Source organism: Meles meles, chromosome 2 (genome assembly GCF_922984935.1).
Source record: "Meles meles chromosome 2, mMelMel3.1 paternal haplotype, whole genome shotgun sequence".
Lineage (NCBI taxonomy): Eukaryota > Metazoa > Chordata > Mammalia > Carnivora > Mustelidae > Meles > Meles meles.
This window is the reverse complement of record NC_060067.1, coordinates 37,176,444-37,194,490: the sequence shown is the minus strand read 5'-3', so window position 1 is coordinate 37,194,490 and position 18,047 is coordinate 37,176,444. Positions and strand designations below refer to the sequence as shown.

The window sequence follows — 18,047 nt, the reverse complement described above, 5'->3', positions numbered from 1 at the left end:
CCTGTATCTGTCCTTGTACCGCCTTCACGACATCTTCTCAGCAGGCAGAACGATGGCCAAATCTGTCATTCCCTGCTCTGTATCTTCCAGGGGTTTCCTTAATCTTCCGGGATGAAATGAGAAGCCCCTCCTATTGCCTTCAAATTCTGACATGATGCCCCTCTCCCCCTTCTGGATTCCATCCCCTATCATTCTCACCTCCACACAGACCTTGCTGTTTCTGAAATGTGCTGTGCGCCTGCTTCAGGTCCCCTCTACACCTAGAATGTTCTTCCTCCAACTGTTCAAATCATGTCATCAGAGAGGACATCCTTACACACTCTCTCCCAGACGGCAGACCTCTCATCACCATCTGTTCCCTGCTCTTCCTAAATTTCCGTAGTCCTTTGTGTTTGTCAAGGTGTTATTTGACCACCCATGTGAGTAAAAGCTCTGTGAAAGCAGTGACTTTCTTTTGTTTGCTTGACCTAGCACTGTGCCTAGACCTGGGAGGGACTCCGTAAATCTTGGCTGAATGAACTGCGTGAGGTCCGGAGAGGAACACTCTGGATGATGGGTATTATGGGATGCTGTAGCCCATGGCTGCTATTGGGGTCTAAGGAATGAGTAAAAAGGCCAAGGAGGATAGGGTAGGACAAACCCACCTCTGAGTTAAATTCTTCTGTTTCCTACTATGAATGGCTTAGCTCTTTTGTATTATTTTCTCAAGAGAATGAGACAAATTTAATGGCTACTCAAGGTAGTAGGTTCTTGTGCCATGGACATATCCATGTGTGTAATATCCTAGCCACCTTTCCCAACTGTTTCCAGCCATGCCAGAATGAATAACTGTTCTATATTTGATCTTGGTCCGACAAACACCCTCACCGCTGCCTACAATCACAATATGATCTGGATTCTCCCGTCAAGAGACTAATAGTCTATTCTGGACACCACCAAGAAGATCCAATGATCTGGGCACCTGTGTGGTTCAGTTAGTTAAGCATCTGCCTTCAGCTCAGGTCATGATCTCAGGGTCCTGGGATGGAGCCCCTCATCGGGCTCCCTGCTCAGTGGGGAGTCTGCCTCTCCCTCTGCCCCTCACCCTGCTCTCATGCTCTCTGTCTCTCTCTCAAATAAACACATAAAATCTTAAGAAGAAGAAGAAGGAGGAGGAGGAGGAGGAGGGTAGGGGAAGAGGAGGAGGGGAGGAGGAGGGGGAGGGAGAGGGGGAGGAGGAGGAGGAGGAGGAGGAGGAGGACGATCCAACGTTCTGATGCAGTTCTAAACCATTCTGAACCATGGGTTAGGAACTCTGGTTTGTATTGCATTTTGGACTTTCTTATTCTTTAAGAAACAACAATAACAATAATGCTAATAACAATTTCAAAAACCCTTAAAGATTGTTTAAGAGAACCAATTACTAACTATCTTACTGGGAAATCTTGGAAGTATAGCTAGGCCTAAAAATGGAAAGGATTGTGGCTTCATGTTCAGAATGGTGGACTCAACATACTTATCTAAGTTAGCTTTCTCCCCAAACGCAACTGAAATTAAAGAAAAGACTTGAAAAAAAAAAAAAACAACCCACAAAACTCCTAAGGACAGAAAATAGGAGAGGAGACAGTAGCAACAGAATTTTGGAACCTGGGCGATAGATGGACATGTAATAACTGAATTAGCAGATTGGAAAAAGCCATAGCCCAAAATGGCAGTGAAGAAAGTGAGGAAGCCAACCTGTACAAAAGGCATAGATACTTCTAGAACTATGCATGAAGGAGGAGCTCGTATAGGAAGTAGGGTGAACGAACTTGAAAAGGTATTGGATCTCTAGATCACCTTCTCCAGTCCAAGTCTCTGAGCATTACACAAACCTGAAAGATGTTTAGAACTTTATTATCTGGAAAAATAGGGGATCCTTCTCTAGTCGAGAGATATCAGGTGGATGGGCAAACATGGCTGAAATAGGGGGATTAAGTGATTGTGTGCAGATTGAATACCAATGGTACAGATCCCCACCCCACCCCCCAAACTGGCAGAAGAAACTTTAATTACTTAAAGGGAGAATGAGCAAAAAATTAGAACTCAGTGTAACCAGCAGGATCTTGGGCCTTGACAGAGTGATAATCATAAAGTTTAAGAACCAGCAAGGGCACCAGACAATCGGAAAGATGCCAGACATAACCAACTGGTGAGCCTGCATGGTATGGTTGTGTGGTCTGTGCACTGCACAACTGTGGGCCCTAGCCTGGCCATATCAGGGCAACCAAGCTGTACATGTGTTCTAGTCTTGGGTGTTCTGTCCTCACTTTTGATTTGACTTGAATGGCTTACAGGTAGAGCCAAGGGTATCTCCAGAATGATGTCTTCTCTAATTGGTTATCCTAAGAGTGGAAACACATTCTGCAGCAGGATCATCCTGCTGGTCCCAATTTTTTTCCCCTGACATTTCATATTAGTCAATTCATTTTGGACTCATCATTGTTAATGAAATAAATACAAAAAGCGACTCCTGCTGGGAAAAGAAAGATAAATACTCCAAGCTTGTCCCCCAATCAGTGTAGTTGAAAAGCAATGTTAATTGAAAACAGTTTAACTAAGCAAAACTCACAAAGTTCTCTCAAATGTGTTTGCTAAATTAATCATTTGAACGTTTATCCTGCATTCTTAAAACAAGATCATTTGCAAATGGGTGACCTGACTTGCAACTTTCCATTGTTTTTCAGGATGGAAGAGAGACAGAGAGAGACAGGAGAACCAGAAGGATCTAGAATTCTGGGATAACGAGGCACCTCGCTCTTCCTTTCCTGATTAGCCTAGTCCTTACTCTGAACAGTGCTTCTGGTTTTAATGAGCTCCAGGCTTGTCTGAGAGAATACCAGGGCGAATTTCTTTAGTTTGTGTCCGAATTTAGGCAAAGGTTAAAAAAAAGTTGCATTTGGTAACCCATTGCCTGCTCTAGAGTTTAAGCCTTCTGGAAGCTTGCATTTCAACTATGTTTTCTTAATTTATTGTGGACAGATGATCCAGAAAGTTAATGTGCTCCTTTCTTATAAACAGTGAGTTGTAAATCATTCACTAGTTCCCTGACTGGTCTCCTTGTAAGGAGAGAAGGAAATGCTTCAGGGCCCGCTAGCCCCTCCCTTTGTCCCAGGCTTTCCCCGTTACCCCCTGGATGCCCAGAGAAGCCGTGCTCTCTGGGGTCTGGCTGCAGACTGGCACTCTGGGTGCAAGGCTTTGGGCAGGGTTCAAACTAGATCTGGGGCTGCTGCCTGTTGTGGCAGCAGGTGGAACCGTGAGTGTGGCTGAAAACAAAAATAATTTCATCCTGATGAACCGGACTGTCAGGACTGGTGTCAGCAGGGTGGGGCCCTGCTCGCTGGTGGCCAAGCTCAAGGTGAGAGCCTGGAGTCACAGTCTTTATCTGTGGCTCCTGACCCCGGGGTCAGCGTGCCAGCGAACCTGGCTGCTTCAGACACACCTCGTGATGCATCTGGACGCTGGACTGTGGAACGTGGTTCTGAAAAAAACAGATGTTGGTCATCATTACAAGGATGGAAGCCCAAGCTTCTTTCTTGGAAAAATCTGGAAGGGTTATGGCTTCACTTCTTGGTAGATTCAAAAAGACTTCCCTGAGACAAATGACCTTTGGAATATTCATGTGAGCGTGAGGAAGCCGATATGCTTAACTCCGCTCTCATGTGAACCTTCAGCCTGTGCTTTGAGTTTCTGTCCAGAGCCACCTCCTGCCCTTCTCCCACCAATGCTATCCTGTGACCTGGGTTGCTGAGGCATCGAGCACGTGTTTGAGGCCTGTCGGCTGGTCAGCAAGTCCTTGTCACTTGTCTGGACCCCTGGTCTTAGCTTTCTTGAGGGGACTTCTCTCCTGGCCTGACATGTGTAACCCTCATGAATAGAATGATGGAGCAGCCCTTGTACACTCCCTAGAACGCAGCCTATGGATTCAATTTCAGTTTTAAACAGAGTTAGAAGTCAATAAGCAAAGGCCCTGTATGTCTCTGCTAAACATCAGCCTGTGGTGAGCTCTCTGAGGACCGGTCCTTGAAGGAAGCTTTCTCTGAAAAGGTTGATCTAGTAGGGACACTCTAAGTCTTACTCTTCCAGAAATGTGGCTGTGAGTTCAGTTTAATGGATGTAAACCTTCTAGAACAAGGGCCTTACACATGCTCTTGGCCTTGGTGCCATCTTCTTGGAAACCTCCGCACCATGAGAGAAAGAAGCGAATGTGCAGTTTGCAGTGTAACAAAGATGAGGCCCAGGTCTGAGTGGACCGCTGGCTTGAGCACCCTTGGAGGCCGTAGGGGCAGAAATAAGGAAAGCCAGAGGCCAGGGATGCCAGTTCCAATCGTTGGACAACATGCCTACTTTCTAGAGCTTGCCTCCAGGGATTTAGAACATCCATTGCCATCCATTGACTGCAAGGATCACCCTTAGGAGACCTACCTTGCTCAAACTGAAGCCATCTTTTTCGGTTCTTTGCTCTGCACCTGGGACTTTTGGGACTGATCCTGTTTTCATCTGTGGCTCAGTGTAACCTGCATACAATAAATCATCTCTTCTGCTGTCTTAGCTGAAGGCAAAAAAAAGGAGGGGGGGTCCTTACACTGGGGTAGATCTTGCTGCTCCACTCCCCAGCTGCATGATCTTAGAAAAATTACTTAACCCTTCTGAGTTTCAAGCTCCTTATTTTTTAAATGGCAATGTTAATGCCTGTCCTGTAAGGTTGGCTCACTGGAAGATTCAATGAGATCATCTATCAAGGGCAGGTGAAGAGATAGCATCTAATACGTGAGAAAATGGTTTACTACACATGTGGTGTCCATGGACAAGACATGGGGCATAAAGAGAAGAAGACATGGCCCTACCAGTCCACAGGCATCGGGGGAAGGTGGATCCATGACCAGGTCATTTCAGTAGGGTGTGGGAGCAGAATGCTCGCAGCACACAGATGGTGTGAGATGAGCTCAGAGGAGGCCCAGAACCTGGTACTACCTGAATATCTTTGTTTTGTTTTGTAATCGCCCGATAGTGATGTTTTCTGGCCAGTGGGAGTTATGAGTGTAATTAGGTGGGGCAGGGGAGACCAGCGGCCAGGCACAGCCTGGGGAAAATGTGGGCGTGGGGGACGGGCGTGGTGGGGAGGGCTCTACATGGTCTACAGGGGTGCTACTTGCTGGTCTACATGGTCTACAGGGGTGCTACTTGCTGGAGAGGCAAGAACCTGTGCTCAACACCAGCAGTAAGGTTCAAGACAGCCCATTGCGCTACTCCATCTCTCTTTACCCAGCCCGTACAGACAGTAGTCCAGATTGTGGAAATACTCGCAGGCATACCCATTGCTGAGACATTCTTTCTCTTCTTTCCCCCAACACACAGCCTGTTTATAGCACTTCTGCTTGGTCGTAGTCATGGAAACCATCTTGTTGTCGTATTTGCTTTTGGGCGGCATCTTCTACCTCTGCTTGTTTTTGTGGAGCTTCAAGCTGTTAGCAACTTGACATTCTCAGAAAATTCCAAATTCTGGGCCCAGTGAAGGGTGTGGTCAACATGGACGTGATGGATTTAATTACATGTTCAGTCATTCTTGGGTTTGCCAGCAAACTCACCAGCCTGGCATGGGAGGCTGTTCACAATTGGCCTTTATTCCTCTTCCCATCTTCACTCTCCATCTTTCACGTTCTGTTCCACGCAGACTGTCTGCATCTTTGTTCCTTTGGTGTGAAATGCTCTCTATTCTTGACCCCCTCTGATGGATACAATCCTTTTCTGGCACTTCTTTCAAAATACCTTACATGGCCTTGTCCTTGATTCTAGTTCTGTAAGTGCTCATTCTTGCCGTGAGATGGCAAGTGAGTGAGCTGAGGGTAGGAGCCTTCTCCCCTCCTTACACAGCGCCTTACATAGAAGATGTACTCGATAAATATTTGTTGAACTGAAAGATATTAAAAGAACATGATTAAATACCTAGAGTGCACCAGATGGTGACCAGAGAAGGGTCTAAAGCCAGAGTGCCCGTTTTTCTGTCTTCCTGAAGAGCCTTGGTTTGGGGTTATAAACATTAAACTGAGTTTGGGCCTTCAGAGATTTTAAACAACTGCTTGCCCTTGACGTGGTTAATGTTAACTTTAGAAACTGATAATGAACAATAGAAAACAAAGTGTCTGTGGGTATCCATGATTAACAATAGTCCATGGCTAAGGGCTGCTCTTGGCTCCATGGGGTTTCTGCAGGAACTTCAATATGACACGAAGATCAGTAAGTTTTGTTCAGCTTCCCCCACCAGACTAGCAGCTCTGCAAATACCCTGGGTGGAGGAGGGAAACTCACCACTATAGGATGTTGTAGATTTCAATCCAAAAGCAAGAAAAAGGCCAGAAGATGGGTGTGGAGTATTGCCCCGTATGGAGCTAGGTGACTCAGTTTTTGTTGTGATAATATTGTGGAACAAACAACCTCGAAGTTTCAATGGCCTTCAGGAACATTCAGGAACAAACATGTATTGTTTGCTTGTGTAATTTGGCTGTGGCCATGAGTTGGTGCTGTGGCTCGGGACTCCTCCCCTATGTCTTCTTCTTTGGAGACCCAGGCTGAAGGAACATGGCTCCCCAGTGGCCAGCAGTGTCCCATATTGGAAGGCAAGTGTTCCAGTCCGGGTGTGGGTGGCAGATATTTGCAAAGCCTCTTTAAGGCTTTACTTGAAATTGGCGTGTTCTCCCTTCCACCCACACCACATTGGCCAAAGTGCTTTACCCGGCCAAGTCCCAGTTTGGTGGGGCAGAGAATGGGTGAGGGAAAGGGGAGAGGGAGTATTTGCTACGTTATAATTCAGTCTACCGCAGGAACACATCCTTCTTCGGATGGCAGCATGAACTCCTGGAAGAGAGAGCCCCATACCTGTGCGTTGCCTGGCACACAATGGACACTCTGTACATGTTTGTTGAGTGAATGATTAAACTGTCACGGCTCAGTGTAACCAGGCGCATGGCCTTTCTCTGTTTGCATCGTGGAGAAAGTCATGCCTTTTAGAAGCACAGACCAGACGGACGTTCTCTGTGGTTGGAAGCTCTGACCCTAGGCCAAGGTGAGTGTTCGCTGCCATCCGCGGGATGACGCTGTCAAGAGGGGCGCAGTCTGCAGCCAGAGTCAGCCTTGAGACTCCTTGTGGGTGAGCAGATGTGAGGAGGCTGTTTGGGGTGGCTCCCCACACACGGCCCCACCCAGCATGGGGCCAGCCTGGGATGGGGAGTAACTAGGAGGTTTCACCTGGTGAGGCTTCCCCCACCCAGCAAGGAGGATGGGTGTGCCTTGCCGAGGGAAGCTCATTATTACATAAAGTTTGAACTTACAAAGTGGGAAGCTGGAGAGGGGCTACTTCTGCCGCAGAAGCTGGGTCCTTTCAAGAGAAGTTAGAACAGGATCCCTTCCGTGCAGCAGCGAAGGCAAGGATGTTGGAATTTGGAATTTGGAATCTAGAGGCCTGAGTTGAAGATCCAGCCCTACTGCTTGCTGCGTGACCTTGGGCAAGTCACAGGCCCTCTCTGGGCCTGTTTCTTTGACTGTAAACTGGGCAGAATGATGGTATTCACTTCTAGGACCCTTGGAAGGATTAAATAAGCCTATGCGTATAAAGTTCTCAGAGAAGTGCCTAGGATGGAGGAAATGTAGTGACTGAAAGCTGTTATTGTTATTATTATCAACATCAGCATCATTATTTTAAACATGTTGACCGAATTTCAAAGGTTTTCAACTTTGCTTTTTTTAAAAAAAGATTTTATTTATTTATTTGACAGAGAGAGAGAGAGCGCAAAAGCAGGGAGGAGAGCAGCAGGCAGAGGGAGAAGCAGGCTCCCCACAGAGCAAGGAGCCCAATGCAGGACTCAGATCCCAGGATCCTGGGATCATGACCAGAGTGGAACGCAGATGCTTAACCGACTGAGCCACCCAGGCGTCCCTGCTTACTATTTTTTAAAAAATTTTATTTATTTATTTGACAGAGAGAGAAAGCACAGGCAGGGGGAGTGGTAGGCAGAGGGAGAAGGAGAAGCAGGCTCCCCACGGAGTAGGGGGAGCTTGATGTGGGGCTCGATCCCAGGACCCTGGGATCACGACTTGAGCTGAAGGCAGTCACTTAACCGACTGAGCCACCCAGGCACCCATCAATTTTGCTTACTTTTAATCTCCAGGAGAATCTTTTTTCTTCAAAGCAAAGAACTCCTGTAGCTCTTCTTAAGAGAGTGAGAGGCAAGAAATAGAGAACGGAGAAGAATATAGACAGGAGGAGGACTTTTTTTTTTTTTTTTTTTTTTTTTTGAGGTATCGGAAGAGGAGATATTAACAGGGGATTGACTTAAGGAAGAGCTCTTGGGTTTGGGGCTTCTCGGAGAGGAAGGTGGTCCAGAGCTTGTGCTGGGAGCTGGGCTTCAAGGGACCAGGAGGAAGAGATTAGGAAGAGACCCCAACTTCCCTAACCCTGGGAATGGTAATGGCTCCTGAAGACACAGGCTGGGAGGGAGACCATGTCAGGAAGAAGAAAGGGGGTACGGGGCCATCGCTGCCAGCATTCTGGGGCATGCACACCTGCCTAACAGGCTGGGCGGGCAGGGGTGAGAATGAGGCGGACATGGGAAGAGCCAAGGCAGGGCGGATGGCACGAAGGTGACAAGAGTGGCGCAGCCGTGCCAAGACCCATCAGCCTCATGGGCGCTCCAGGCAAACCTGGACCGCAAGGACATGGAGGCTCTCCTCCCTTCCACACTTTTCCTTTTGTTCAGTTGCATTACCTTCCTATCTTCGGAAGTTCTTTTCGGATATCACGAGATGTCGGATATAAACTCTCAGAAGCAAAAGGCGTTGCTCAGCTTCGACGGGTGGGAGGACATCTAACACAAGACATATCTCTTTGCAGGAAGCAGTTCTCTGGGGGAACATTCAGGGTGACTGGTGTCACGGCGCCAGCACGGAGCAGGTCCGCTTTGCTCACAGATGTGTGTGCGCTGTTGAGCTCAGCGTCTGGCGCATTGGAGGAGGTGCTCAATAAATATTTGTTAAATAAATGCACGGAAAATGCTCGAACACCTGCAATAGCTCTTGTTAAGAGAATGTCAAAGTTCTTTTATATTAAAAAAATATGAGAACTCCAAAAGTGCTAAACATTTGTGGATCTGAGAGAAAGAGGAGAGGCTCAACTACAGAAGGGATTTGGGCTCCCTGCAGTCTGTCTGACGGACCTTGGCCACGTCCAGCCCAGTCCCCTAATAGCATTATCCCAGCCCTATTTTATCAGTCAGGGTTCTGGTAAAAAACAGATGGCACTCTCTTATTGGGTAACTTGAGGAGAGTTCAATAAAGAGACTATTTACAAGGGATGGGCAAGATATCGGGGAGCCCCAGGGATGAGTTGGAAGCCTGAGGGCTTGTACCATCCCTGGGCCCGAAAGGGCAAGGAGAGGGTGTGGGTGGAAAAACCTAGAGAGAGAGCTGAGAGAAGAGGGCTCCCTGACAGGGCAGTGACTTTTGGTGGAAGGACTTGGCAACAATTCCAAGGGAGACAGTTCAGTGAATGGATGCCCCGGCCTCACGCTCCTCCCTCCCCCGCATTCCCTCTAGTGCTCGCTATTGCGAGGATGCCAGAGGGCTGTAGAGTCTGTTGAGGACAGCCCCCGTAGGTCTAGAGCAAGCAGGGAGAAGGACGGAGTGTGCACATGGAAAGGTTTCTGGAAGGTTTGCAGGCCGGGGGCGGGGGGGGGGGGCAGTGAGGTGGAGTCTTCAAGTTCCTAGGTGTGGTCACCACTGAAGGCACTCGGTGGGCTGACCATGAAGTCCGGCTTCTGCAGTCCGTGTGGGATCACTTGGGATGTAAATCAGAAAGCACACCAGTGTCCTAAGTCCCGCCTGAAACTGACGCAGGGTGGGGCCCTGGGCGGGGCTGGGGCGGACCCGCGTAGGTGTGGCCCATTTAATCTGTGTTCTTGATCCATAAGGTAGAAACACCTTGATGAAATTGGCCAAGGCGACCAAATTACAAGGTGTTAACAAACTCTGGCAGAGAGAAACTAATGACAGACTTACCAGTGGAAAATGCCCCTGGCCTTAAAAGACAGACTAGGGCCCAATGAGATGCAGAGATCCGGAGGCCAGCGTGACTCAAACACACCCATCTACTAGGAGGCAGAAAGCAGGATGACCAGGTCGTGAGCAACCAGGAGGACTCAAGAAACAGGCTGCCGGAGACGCCAGCCTTCTGGAGACTGTTGGCAGAAGGGAAAAACCAACCTGAGCTAAGCTTGGGCCTGCGGGTGCTAATGAAGGCCTCTCACGAAATCTGAACGAAGACATTGTCTCTCCTGGAATAAGAATAAAAGAGTAGTTTCAAATTTTTTACATACCTGTTGACCCAGAATTCTACTTTAAGGAGTTTATCCTAAAGAAATAATCAGGCTGATTCTTAGTCCTACTGGTACAAGGATGTTCCCTGGAGAATTTGTTACAGTGATGCCAAATTAGAAAAAAGCTCTATGTCCGGTGGTAGGGGATTGTTGAAAAAAAAAATTATAGAAAAATTTTAATGACATTGGAATAAGCTCAATATGTGGTTTAGAGAGGAGAAAACAGATTCTACAACACTTCAATCTCATTTTGGTTGTACACACACACAAGTGATCAACTCTAAAAAAGATGTTATTAATAATAATTTCACTGTTTTTTTCATTTTCTTATCCAAACTACCTACATTTTTGGAGTGGATATTCATTACTTTATGGTATGAAAGCAAATTATTTTTTTTAAACCCAGAGAGAGGACTTTCTTGACTCTCCTGAAGCCAGTTAGCTCTCTGGTGTTTACCCAAATCAGTAAGGTGGGAAAGGGAAGGGAGTGCACAGGTGCTTACAGGAGGTTGGGCAAAGGACTGAGGTATGTGTGGGGGAGGGGGTGGCTGGAAGCACAGAGGAGGCCCTCATGTATTTTAGGGTGTCGCTGAGGAGTGTGTCTGAGACCAACAGAAGATCATGGGTTACTGAACCTCAAGGAGAACTATCATTTGGCTCATGCACTCTTTATTAGTTGGCTTTGAATAAAAATCATACCAAAGCCAGTTGCAGGAGAGGATTGGAGTTGGGGTACATCTATTACTGGATGGTCAGGACTGGAAAGGATCATAGACCTCATTAGTCAGACCTGCCAGAGGCCCATTCTAGTACCAGATACCAAAGCAAAACCTTGACAAACATCTGACTTTCTAATAGGAGGGGATTTTAAATGAAGTTACAGGGAACGATCTCCACCAGTCCCGGCAGGTGGCTTCTGGGGAAACTCCTCAGGTTTGCAGAACACGATTTGTCAACATCTGAGGTCCTCGGAGCTCTAAAATACTATGGTTTCACGACTCTAAGATTGCCGATTGCCCTGGAGAGCCTAGTTTAAGAGACACCAAGAGGACCAGGCTATAATTTGCATTCCAAGAAGTAAAGAAGAAACGTTTCTTCCTCTCCACGTATAAACATTTATTGAGCATCTACTCTACACCAGGCCTTGTGCTAGGTGGTAGAGGTAAGAAGAGAAAGAAGACAAAATCTTCTCTTTCAAGGGCTTATATTCAAGTGGAAGAAACTGACCCTGAGACAGACGATCATAAGAAAGCAAGGCAAGGATAAAAGCAAGCTAGGATAAAAGCTCATACAAAAGAATATGGAACAGCATGGAAAAGAAGGACCTTGAGTATGACTTAAGAGAAGGGACACTGAACCTGGGCCTTGAAGGATAAGTGAACTTTAGGCAGTCAAGGAGGAAGGGTGTGTGCATGTGTGTGTGTGTGTGTGTACGCCCATGTGCATGCACCTGAGGAGAGCGCACTCATTAAGATTGAAAAAAGCATAGCATTTTTGGATATATTTTCTTCGGTAAAGTGTCCAATCTTTTGCCCATTTTTATTGGGTTGCTTATTTCATTAGTATTTAGTTTTAACGTTATTTATATTCTGGAGTCAAGTCCTTTATCAGAAGTAAGTATTGTAGGGGCGCCTGGGTGACTCAGTGGGTTAAAGGCTCTGCCTCCGGCTCAGATCATGATCCCAGTGTCCTGGGATCGAGCCCTGCATTGGGCTCTCTGCTCCGCAGGGAGCCTGCTTCCTCCTCTCTCTCTGCCTGCCTCTCTGCCTAGTTGTGATTTCTCTCTGTCAAATAAATAAAATATTAAAAAAAAAGAAATAAGTATTGTAAATATTTTCTGTGCATCTCTGGCTTGCCTTTTCATTAATGTATTTGAGAAGCAAACATTTTTAATTTTGATGAAGTCAATTCATCATTTTTTTCTTCTGTGATTCATGTTTTTGTGTCCTAAGAGATCATGGCCTGCACTAGAATTACAAAGATTTTCTTCTGTGTTTTCTTCTCAAGGCATTTTTATACTTTCAGCGTCTATTAGCATTTCCAGTTAATTTGGGGATATGGTGTAATTACAGGTCAAGTTTCATTTTTCCCATATGACTATCCAGCTTTTCCAACATTATGTGTTTAAAACACGGTTCTTTCCACCGTAGGAAATCATTGTCGAGACTCAATCGACCATATCTGTGTGGGTTTATTTATGGACCCTCTTCTGTTGCATCGATCTGCCCCCTTATTCTTATGCCCAAACCAGGCTCTCTTAATTACTGTAGCTTTAGAGTAAGTGTTAAAATCCTGTATCGTCTCTAACACTGTTCTTCTTCTAAAAAGCAGCTTGGCTAGTCTCGATCTTTTGTCCTCACACATGAACTTTAGAATTCGCTTGTTAATTCCTATTTTTAAAAAATGGCAGGAAGGATATTGACTGGCAGATTGTTGAATCCATAGATCAGTGTAGAGGGCTGACAAAGCTATTGGGTCTTCTACTGCGTGAACACGGCATGTGCCTGCCTTTCTTTAGTTTTTGTTTTTGTTTTAAGATTTTATTTATTTTATTTGACAGACGAGATCACAAGTAGGCAGAGAGGCAGGCAGAGAGAGAGGAGGAAGCAGGCTCCCTGCTGAGCAGAGAGCCCGATGCGGGGCTCGATCCCAGGACCCTGGGATCATGACCTGAGCCGAAGGCAGAGGCTTTAACCCACTGAGCCACCCAGGTGCCCCCTTTCTTTAGTTTTGCTTTGACTTTTCTCAGCAAGGGTTTTGTACAGGTTTTACACATATTTTGTTAAAATTATCTCATATTATTTTTCTGATGTTATTGTAAAGTGATTTACCTCAATTGCCAATTGTTTTTTGTTCGTACCTAAAAATATTTCTATACGGATTTTCCATCCTGCAGCCCTATTAAACTCGTTTATTAGTTCTGGTCATTTTTTAAAAAATAGGTTCCCCCGGGAGCGTCTGGGTGGCTCAGTCGACTGAACATCTGACTCTTGGGTTCCTCTTGGGTCATGATCTCAGGGTCGTGAGATCGAGCCCTGCCTTTGGCTTTGTGCTCAGCACAGAGTGGGCTTGTCTCTCTCCCTCTGCTCCTTCCCCCAATCTCTCTCTATCTCTAAAGTAAATATAAAATCTTTAAAAAAAAAAGTCCTTAGGATTTTTTTTTTACATCCAGAATCATGTTGTCTTCAAATAAAGACAATTTTATTTCTTCCTTTCCATTCTCCATGCATTTCCTTCCTTCCTACCCTGGCTAAGATCTCAATACAATGTTGAATAAGGGGTAAAAGTGGGTATACTTTGTCTTGTTCCTGATCTTCAAAGAAGATCATTAGCAGAGATCTTTGAGATGGACACCAACGCACCTACTTCTCACTTCTTCACTCTGGACTTTGGTGCCCACGGCTACCATCTCCCCACAGAACGCTTGCCATAGCTTCCTGACTTGTCTCCCTGCCCCCACTGCATTTCTCTTCTTCCCACTCCCAGTTCTCATCTCCATACAACTGCCATGTTAGCCTTTTAAGACACAGGTCAAACATGGCCCCAGGGGCTCCTCTTCTCTCTCCTCCCCTATGTTATGGCAGGGTCTTGATTCACCTTCCCCAGGAGTGATGTGCCTGCTCTTTCTCCGTGGCCTAGAACACTGGTTGGTCTTGCTTCTTCTCTCTTAGCATCTCTTGAAGCCTGGGATTTGGGTCACTGCACCCAACAGGGTGGTTGGTGAGGCCCTTAGAGCCTCCTACTGTCTGCATCTTGGTCACCAAGTACAGAAAAGTCTAGGAAAGCTGGTAGACTTGCCAAGTCTCAGAAGACAGACGTTCCCTGGGGCTTCTCACTGAAAACCCTAAGTAATGTGAGTGCTTCCTAAAATGAGACATAATGACTTTTTATCTTTCTTGCAAGTCTTTAATTAGAGACTCCATCACAGACATGTCACATTAAATGGGTCAGGAATTCCACAGGAGGAGGGAGTGAGTAGGAAACTCCTTGGCCAAAACACCATCAAACCAGTTTGATGCTTGTAATAATGTTTTTCCCCTTGAAGACTATATCCATTATCCCTTAGCTTCTGGTAAAAAGTGTTTTTTTAAAAAAGCAAGAAGGCCTTGTCCCCCAAGGCATTATCAATCATTGGGGCAGTCAGTCAATCAACAAAACATTTGCAGGGTACCTATCATCAGCTCGTTTGTGGAAGGCACTTCCCTATGCCTTATCTCATTTTTCCCCTTAACCACCCTGTGAGGTGGGCAGGACACATGTCACTTTCAGACAGATAAGGAGTATGAGTCCCTAGAGGCTGAGTGGCCTGACCACGTTGCTGGATGGTGACAAAGCTGGGGCTGGAACCCCGTGATGGGGTTCAGGGCTGGCTGCCCTCAGATACAGTGTTCTGGCATCTTGATTATTTTGAATTCAATTACTTCAGAAACAGCCAATGCAGGAAGGACACTTTGACCCTCCTTTGTCCCCCAGAAAGCAAAAAACAAATCTCCAGCATGAAAGGTGCCTTACCTGTACGATGGGGAATTCAGGGCCAAGAAGGCATATAAACAAACACTGTTACTTTACCAATGTAGTACCCCAAGCCCAAACTTCTTTGTCTTGTCAATTCTTCACAAATATATTATTTCTTTGTCTAAAAGGTAGAAAAGCCATCTGCTTTGGTCACTTCTTTGAGTCTCATATTTCTATGAGCTCCCATACGTACAGAATTACGATTTGTTTTCTCCTTTGTTAATCTCCTTTGTGTCTATTTCATCAGACCAAGCAAAGAACCTAGAAGGGAAGAAAGAAAATGTTTCCCTCTCCTCCAGTTTTGGTGCCCAGTGGGGGGCACTTCACAATCTGGTCACAGCTCGTTCTGCTGCTGTGGCCGCTGAGAAGTCCTAGGACCCCAGATGAGAGCAGGCAGAACGTAAGAATGACCTTCTTACCACACCAGCCTTCTGCATTTCTGTCTACAAAGTATGGTGTACACACGAGTGGCTGCCAGAGTCTTTTTTTGTTTGTTTGTTTCATTTACCAGGATTACCAGGGGAAGATTTTTGTGTTAACTAATTCTTTGTGTATAGTGAATCTGGTAAAGATTTGATATAATCAAATTGATATAGTCCTCTCGATTTCTGTCAATCTCGTTCTTTCCCGGAGATGGTCGTTGTTTTCTCTTGTCTCTGTCCTTTGTGTCATTTGTCATAAGGAGGAAAACCAGAGGGTAGAATGGAGGCATAGGCCCTATCAGCCCATTGGAACCGCCCTCATAGATGGGTGAACTCCCGGCTCTCACCAGGCTGGGGTCTGCTCCGATGAACTTTGCTTTGGGTTCCCTCTGTAAGAAACTGGATGAGGTTTTCCATGTGTTTTGTTCTATGGATTGAGAGCTTGGCTTTGTGGCCAGTGAGAATATTCTCTCTGGCCGCCACCATCTAGAAGGTTCACAAACTTGTGTACATCTGGTAGCCAGTCCAATAGACTGGGGTTCTGAGACATGAGTCCCAAGTGGCCCTCTCTCTGTCCCACTGTGCTAGCTCTCAGGGGACTTCATCATGAGGGGTCCCAGTCCACAGGGGCCTTTGTCATCTCAACCTTCGTTGTCTTGTTAGTGCTGGGAAAGTCCTGTCCCAGGAGTGCCTGCTGGGTATCATAGACTAGTGGGTCTGTGATTGGAGGCATCTTACCGTTTCATGAGAGACTGAAGACACAGTTTTCACCACACATGCCTTTGCTTTCTTAGGCTAACCAATCCTGGGTGCGAACTTTCTGGATCTTGTGGGGACTGCATCTCTTGCACTCTCCTTTGGGTTGCCTCTTGCCTCCTCTGTTGAACTATAAGAAGCCATATTGGTCTGAATCACTATTGAAATGGGCAGATGATGGATATTTTGCATTGGAAAAGTTTCGAGTTTGAAATATTTTCTTTAGAGAGTTCTCATCCTAAACAATTGTCTTCTTGGTACCTATGGAAAGTGCAAATTAAAGACTGGATACAAAGAAGTAAAACAGCTAGACTTAGGGAGCCTCTTAGCAAGATGAAAGAATGGAAATTGAACTTAAAACTAAAGTCCACATCCAATATGAATTCCCTTTCTTAAATTTGGTCTCCTCCAAGGCAAATTCCCTGAGCTCCCCAAGAAGCTAGCTTCCCTAGAAAAATCCAGAAAACACCCAGCTGCCAGTTCTACCCGTTCTTTCCCTACAAGATTTTTTTTTTTTAATATTTTATTTATTTATTTGACAGACAGAGATCACAAGTAGGCAGAGAAGCAGGCAGAGATGAGGAAGCAGGCTCCCCACTGAGCAGAGAGCCTGATGCGGGCGGGGCTCGATCCCAGGACCCTGACCTGAGACCAAGGCAGAGGCTTAACTCACTGAGCCACCCAGGCGCCCCTCCCTACAAGATTTAAGAGAGCTCTCCAGCCTAATCTTTCTGCCCAGGGTCTGCATTCTTTCTGTCCCTTAAAGATGTAAATCTTACCAGGTCTTTAGAATGTAAATGCCCCAGGAGGTAATGAAAACTCACTTGAGAATGGAGAAAAAAAGTAAAAGATCGGGGGAGCCTTTTAAAAATACAAACTGCTATTTGTTTTTTGGGTGTTGAGTTTTATAAGTTCTTTATAGATTTTTTGGATACTAACCCTTTATCAGACATGTCATTTGTGGGTATCTTCTCCCATTCTGGAAGTTGACTTAGGTTTTGTTCACTGTTTCCTTTGTCGTGCAGAAGCTTGTTATTTTGATGTGGTCCCAATAGTTCATTTTAAAATTTTGTTTCCCTTGCCTCAGGAGACATACCTAGAAAGAAGTTGCTGCTGCTCCCGCCGTTGTTGTCAAAGAAGTTACCACCTGTGCTCTCTTCTAAGATTTTTTTGGTTTCGGGTTTCACACCGAGATCTTTCATCCATTCTGAATTTATTTTTGTGTCTGGTGTAAGAAAGCGGTACAGTTTCATTCTCCTGCATGTGGCTGTCCTGTCTTCCCCACGCCATTTGCTGAAGAGACCGTCTTTTTCCCATCTCATTTTCTTTCCTGCCTTGTCGAGGGTTAACTGACCACACAATTGCGGGTTTTATTTCTGGATTTTCTGTTCTGTTCCATGGATCTGTGTGTCTGGTTTTGTGCCAGTACCATACTGTTTTGATGATGACAGCTTTGTAACAGAGCTTGAAGGCAGGAACTGTGACGCCTCCAGCTTTGCTTTTTTTTTTTTTTTTTTCCTTTTCTTTTCAAGATTGCTGTGGCCCCTTGGGGTCTTCTGTGGTCCCATACGAATTTTGGGATTGTTTGTTCTAGTTCTGTGAAAAATGCTGTTGGTATTTTGATAGCGGTGGCATTACCACATGATTTTACTCACATGTGGAATTTAAGAAACAAAGCAAACAAGCAAAGGGAAAAATGAGAGCGAGTGAGCAAGAAACAGACTCTCCATTATAGACAACAATCTAATGGTCATCAGAGGGGGGAGGGTAGGGGTGGGGGAAATGGGGCGTGGGGATTAAGGAGGACACTTATGGATGGAACTGTTGAATCACTATACTGTACCCCTGAAACTAATATAACACCGTATGTTAACCAACCGGAGTTAAAATAAAAACTTAAGAAAAAATAAAATTACAAACTGTTAGACAGGCTCTCCTGCCCACAGCCTCCTTAAGATTACTTGTCAAG

General features: G+C 45.8%; 2 long non-coding RNA genes across 3 annotated transcripts in view; one reads left to right on the top strand and one right to left on the bottom strand.

The window, feature by feature from the left end:
• LOC123936998 overlaps positions 1–18,047 on the top strand; it is a 64,447-nt gene that overhangs the window by 26,709 nt on the left and 19,691 nt on the right. The window lies entirely within an intron of this gene.
• Positions 13,609–18,047, bottom strand: part of LOC123936997 — a 35,472-nt gene continuing 31,033 nt past the window's right edge. For both annotated transcript variants that reach the window (XR_006817396.1, XR_006817397.1), the window contains exons 3-4: positions 16,061–16,208; positions 13,609–15,161 (exon numbers count right to left, since the gene is read on the bottom strand). This is a non-coding gene — a long non-coding RNA (uncharacterized LOC123936997). The remainder of the gene's footprint in view (positions 15,162–16,060; positions 16,209–18,047) is intronic.